Genomic DNA, 6,000 nt, shown 5'->3' with positions numbered 1-6,000 from the left:
TTTATCACTTGGTAAATATGATGTAGTTTTCACCAGCTAAACTTTGCCACTAGAGATTCAGTGTGTTCTGTTTTGGTTTCACTGTCAGTTGAAATAGACTTTAAAAACCTAGGTCTTGATAAGATAGTCATACTCTTGCAGTTGTTTCTGATTGAAATTTGTTTTCTTTTAAATTTCCCTTTTCTGAGGAACAGCTTTTAATCTTCAAGGTTGTATGTTTTTTTTTTTTAAACAGTCAGTCTAACGTAAAATATAATTGCATTTGTGTGATTTTGTGTTTATTAACAATGCTTTGAATTTCTATTTTGCAGTAAAAGATGATCATCATGGGTTGGATGAGGGAAAACATACACAAACCGAAGAAAGTCTTAGTAGAGAAGGGACTAGGGATGGTGAGCATCAGCTGTTACTATGATATGTATCAGTTGCCATGTGTTGATAACTTTTTTAGAGTTGTGTCTTGCCAAAATAATTCATTTTTTTGTTACCTGTACGTAAATGGGTCTTAATTGTAATGGCAGCACTTTCTCAAGAATTTTAGGGCTTATGTCCTAACTTATATGATGCTTCAATATCTGGTTAGCTTATGAGTTTTTTCTTGTACACTAAGTACTCCAGCAATACTAAGAAGAACATTGCAAACCAAATGTGTTAGAGAAAGCCAACTTATAGTTTTGGCTATTATTTTTCAAAACACATCTTCTTCGAACCTGGATAAATTAGCCAGTTTCTAATTTTAATTCCTTTTCATCCCTGCTATGAAGGCTTAAAATTTAGCACAGAGAGTGTTTAGTAGATGGAGTTTCAAATCTTAAGGAAGAAGTGATTGTACAGTACCACTTTAATGCATAGCTTAATATCCTTGTGTATCCATTAAACTAGTCAACAACCCATTGTCCCCACTAGAAAAAAGTAATGTTTTTAAAATTGATATAAAATAAAATTCTCAACTTACCAGTAGTTTGGGAGGTTCTGTGGTATATTATAATTTATAGGTCAAGGTATAGATGTATGGCAGTGATACAAGCAATTTTTGCTGCATGTTACAAAGAAGATATTTGCATATCATATGTAGCTACTTAAGCATTTGTTGCGTGCACATATTTTTTCTATTTTTTGTTGTGACTCTTATTTAAAACCCCAGAAGCTGTGGACAAGACAGCTAGTAGCAAGTTGAGCTTTCTCTGTTAGCAAATAACAACCTTAACTTTTGAAGTGCCATTTACAAAGTAACCAACAGCACTTAAATGACAAAACTAGTAAACCATACATGTACAATTGCCCCTACTGTATTCTACATGTATACTTACAGCCTGCAAAGCACTCACTTTCTTTCCTGCGATGGTTTGGGGCGCAGCAAACATAAATGAATTAAGAGAGGTTGAGGAGTTGAGGAGGCAGAGTAAAGAAACTTTTGGATGCCGCAAAGCTCTTAGAATGAGCTTGACGGCTATTAATGCAGTGTTCAACACTAGCTTTCTTGCTAATTTGCCCTTTGGGTAACTATAGTTCTGTTTTTTTGGTTCCCCGTGTGTCTTTTTAGTTGCAGACCTAGTAGACTTTTGTTGCCCATTAGCATTCATGAGAAAATTTCAACTTGCAGAAATGCTCAACTTTTTTATAAACTTGCCTTCTTGTTTTGGTGTTGCAACAGTGATTCATTGGGTGATTACTCAGTCATAGAGCACATCCCTCACAAGATTTTAAACATCCACCAACTGTGCCCACACATTTTGATGAGACTCCACTTTTCTGACAAATAGACCCAGTGAAGCACTTTTACTGGTCAAATACAATGAACCAATTGTCATGAATGAAAACATAATTCATGCCCTGAAGCACATTATTATCATTAATATTATTGTTATTATTTTTGTTGTCATCGTTGTTGTTGTTTTTAATATTGCTTCTTTTATTTATTGTTATTGTTATTATTAATAATTGTCTTTTTAACCATACATTAAGGAACTGCAAAAAGATGGCTCAGCCTGTACCTGTAGTACCCATTTTGTATTTGTAATCATAGAGTAATAAAACTGCTTCTCTGCCTCACCAGAGATCAGTCGGGGAGTAGCTTACAATCCTGACAACAGTGCTCCATTTCTTTTTGAGTCACAACAGTAAAACTTGTAGCCAAAATATTGCAGTACCATGCAATTTGTGTGGAAAGACTTTGACACAAACGTTATTTCCAAATACTGTTGCAAAATGCATCTTTGAAAATTCAAGGAGGTTATAGTGTTTTGAGAACTAGGGATTAATGCTTTTTATGGTTCGCACGATCACTAATCAACCAGCCACTTTGATTTAGCAAGCTTTGGAGCAAGCTTCTCACAAAATTTGGGTTCATGGCTTGTTTCGGAAATGAGAGTCAATATGTAGAAACTTTCAGTGAATGTTAGAGTTGAGTTTACATGTCTTTGACTTAATACTTCCGAACTTCTGCTCAAATGATTTCCCCGAAACTTGGGCATGGTTTGTATTAAGTCAAAATAAGCTGGTTCCAGAAATTGAGTTAAAGTATGCCAGCAAATTTTCTTTTTTCTGGTAGTGTTGTTGTCCAAAAAATGGGGTCCAGTCAAACACCAGTAAGAATAAAAATATTATCTCCAGTAAATGATATTCAGTAACATTATCACCGAGTGAAAGACAAAATATTTCCCAAAATTTCTTAACCAACGCTTCAAAGCCCCAAAATTTATGTTGCAAACGTTGACAGGGGTGAGTGTGTCCAGAATAACTGCAGAGCCACCTTAATAATGATGAAATGGAATCAACAGAATAACCATGATACGAATGGTGTTATCCTTTTGATACAATAACAAACAGTGGGGCTTGACTTGTCAAAATTACAGAAAAACTCAAATTGCATCCAGGGCCACCAGGTCATAATTTTCAAGCAACATACATTTTAATAGAAAGGAATTGTTAGCCAAATTAACTTTAACATTTCTCTGAAAAGAACATCCAGTGACATTTATAGGAATCACACTGGACAGAATGTCTTGTTTTCTAGTCATGAACGTTGACTTCGCAAAATGGCTTGGGTTAGAGCCTTGTTGCACCAGGCTTCTCGTACATGTGAAATAGACTCTCTCTTTCAGAAACAAAGAACAATGATTAAAACGTTCCTGTTAGGGAATGGCTTTCCTAAATCTGTGGCTTCTAATCTTGTGAGGTGTTTCAGACACAGTAGCTTGGAACCTAGAACATCTTATCCCAATAACAACAAGACTATAAGTTTAAGGATTTTAAATTCTAATGTGGGGTTTGGGACTGGCACTAGTTTTGCTAGCCTAATGATATAATTTTGAAAGCAGATGGGAGCTCCTCTGGGAGCCTGTCCAGGAATCCCCATCAATGTCCTAGACCAAAAATGACATGTACTTTATTACTTCATCTCATACTGGAAGTAAGTGATGTCTGAACAGTTCATTGAAGTGCCTTGAAACCAGAACCAGAGTATTAACAATATTACAAACAATACAACAAAGAAAGTACAGGATGCAAAACAGAGCACAGTGATGCATACCCAAATGCAAGTTAATTTTGAAACCAAATTGAAAATTGCTATGTAGAATGAGACGGGTAACTGCAATCACAACTGGTGGTTTGCTATTTGCATGAAAAATTAGCAGACATTAAGTTGAAGGAAGTGAGTTTATAGAGAAATCCATTTGCATCATATTAATCAAAAACTGTTTTTCTTATTTAGGTATAGAAATACAGTATGTTAAAAAGTAGTTTCTTAGAAATCGATTTTGAAATAAAAACTAGCGCTAAAAAGTCACGACGTTTCGACCTCTCCGAGGTCATTTTCAAGTGAGTGAAATTTTCTAAATTAGCATATAGCCATAAATATGTTAAAAACAAGTTATAATAGATAAAAATGTGGCGAACGCTAAAATGTGACAAAATGTGAAAAAGTGTTAAAAATATACAATGGAAAAATAAAATAATCTTAGCAAGAATTGCTCTAAACAAATAATTTGGCACGAATTGAATCGCACTGTTTGTTTAGCGTTGGTTTCAGTTCTTTGATAAAAAAAAAAAAAAAAAAAAAACATTTCAAAAATAAGGCAGTAAAATTTGTTCTGACACTTTCTTAAGATTCGAAAACTCTGTGCGATGTCTTCTGGCTCCATATCGTGCTGCTCTCCGAGGTGGTTTCCGATTGCCGATCCTTTGTGTTCTACAATTCGTTGGTGTAGGTGTCGGCACGTGTAATCGACATAGCCTGCATCACACCATAGTTGGTAGTATGATCACACAGGCCACACTGCAATGAATACACCACGCATTGTTGACTTACAAGAGACTGCTTGTCTTCCCTGACCTTAATTTCATCCTTGATCTTTCTACTTGTGTAAACTGGGCTAATATCTGCGTTAATCTTCTGACTGAGGTCAGCCAGCTGTTTACGTATTCTACGTTTGCAGATTTCTGGTCCTTGTAGGGCAACACGCTTCTGACTGGGGCTTCTCTTTTATCAGGCACTCAGGTATGTGGGTAAAGGTAAAGAATCCGATCCCACCGATGCGTCGGCCGACACATCACCGACGCGTTGGTCGACACACCACCGACACATGGTTGACTGCACAAGGTCGTCAGGAGAGCCCAGTCGGGAGAAGATCTCTTTAAGGCGTTCACATTCCTCATGACAAAACTTCCACTTTCAAATACAGTATGCATATTTATAATTTAAATTATAATAATATTACTGTTGTACTTTAGATTATAATTCCAAAGCTCTTTTTGGAGACTGATTTCAGTTTCATTATGTAGTTTGGTGCTTTGGGCCCAAAACAGCAGCCTGAAAACGGTCCTTGTAAGTTGGCAAGCCCTCGAGTAGCCAGGAAGTTTCAAGAAATGGTCCCTAAAGAAGCAAAGGGCCGACTTCAGACACAACTTAAAGCTGGTTTCAATTAGTCCAGCAAATTTATTTGACTTTCCGTAGGAGGAAGGTAAATTCCTAAAGGTAAACATGAAACGAATTACTACAAATAACTAACCGAAGACGGCAGAAAACTAAGAGGAAAATACAAACAGACGATAAACTAAACGGCTTACCAAAATGCTGGCAACGGAGTTCAGGGAACCAAGAAGATACAAGTGTACCAGACGATAAACTAGCACTAAATGAACATGAAAGGATAACACAAATATATACGCAACGAAATTTACATACGACGCGAGAAAAAAAGCATGCAGAATGTGAAAAAATACATTAACATACGGAACAAAAACGGACACAAAGAAAACACGAAATAGCCGTAACAGGCCCCTTCACAGAAAGTGTCAGTTTTCCACGATATTGTTGTGTCTATTAATGAAGTAAATCCCTCTCCATATTTTTAATAGCCTGGCCAAACCATACCTGGAGGCATTAGATGATATGATCGATGAGGAGGAGGGGGAGTTAGAAGAAGACGAAGAAGAAGAAGAAGGACAAGAGGATCAAGAAGAACAAGAGGAAGGGCAAGAAGAACAAGACGATGATGAAGACCTCTACAGAAAGTTAATAGAGGATGAGTTTATTGACAGTGATGTAGAATAATCAGTATTTTGTAGATTCAGTTTTTAAATTTTTATCAATATTTCTTTCGCAGATGTATTAATAAGTAGTAATTAAGTAAATAGAGGATGAGTCTGAAATTGTTTTGATTGTTCTACATTTACAACAGCTTATTCAAATTAGCCCAAGCTCAAAGGCTGAAGAAAATATGTCATTACTTTTTTTTTACTAAATGAACCACAAATCACTGTGTTGTCGGTGAATAGTTTGTTGGATCTAGATTTAAGGGACAAAAGCGTGACAGAGCTTTTCATCTTTGCAATAAGAACCCAGTCACAGTCGTGCATGACTAACTGTGGCCACCTTCCTTGGTTTAAATAAGCTAATCAAAATGCATGAACTAGGTATGGTGAAAATATCAAGCATCATGTAACCTGTTGGTCAGTCGACAACTCCTCCTCTCGCATTCCTTTTCATAATTTTGG

The 6,000-nt window shown here is 36.2% G+C and overlaps 1 long non-coding RNA gene across 1 annotated transcript; it reads left to right on the top strand.

The window, feature by feature from the left end:
* Positions 1 to 303: 303 nt before the first annotated feature.
* Positions 304 to 5,802, top strand: LOC145487189 (uncharacterized). Its single transcript, XR_014049372.1, has 2 exons — positions 304 to 392; positions 4,786 to 5,802. It is a non-coding gene; the product is annotated as an uncharacterized LOC145487189 (long non-coding RNA).
* Positions 5,803 to 6,000: the final 198 nt, after the last annotated feature.

The sequence above is a fragment of the Orbicella franksi genome, chromosome 5 (genome assembly GCF_964199315.1).
Source record: "Orbicella franksi chromosome 5, jaOrbFran1.1, whole genome shotgun sequence".
Lineage (NCBI taxonomy): Eukaryota > Metazoa > Cnidaria > Anthozoa > Scleractinia > Merulinidae > Orbicella > Orbicella franksi.
The sequence above is the reverse complement of the archived record's forward strand: the minus strand, read 5'-3'. Positions and strand labels throughout refer to the sequence as shown.